Raw genomic sequence first — 211 nt, 5'->3', positions numbered from 1 at the left:
GTGTTGCAGTTGCACAAATAGTATAAATAATCAAGTATAAATATAAATAAAGAAATGTAAGGAGTGTAGATATGTAAGGTATTTACGTAGTTAAACCCTTGTTTTTTTCCCCCTCCAACAAAGTGGCAGTTGGTCAAGGCCACATCCCCACCCTCCATCTTGCTGCCCCCCCTTTCTCCTCTTCAAAAGCTACAGACTCAGAAATGGCACA

This window comes from Etheostoma spectabile, chromosome 16, assembly GCF_008692095.1.
Source record: "Etheostoma spectabile isolate EspeVRDwgs_2016 chromosome 16, UIUC_Espe_1.0, whole genome shotgun sequence".
Lineage (NCBI taxonomy): Eukaryota > Metazoa > Chordata > Actinopteri > Perciformes > Percidae > Etheostoma > Etheostoma spectabile.
The sequence above is the reverse complement of the archived record's forward strand: the minus strand, read 5'-3'. Positions refer to the sequence as shown.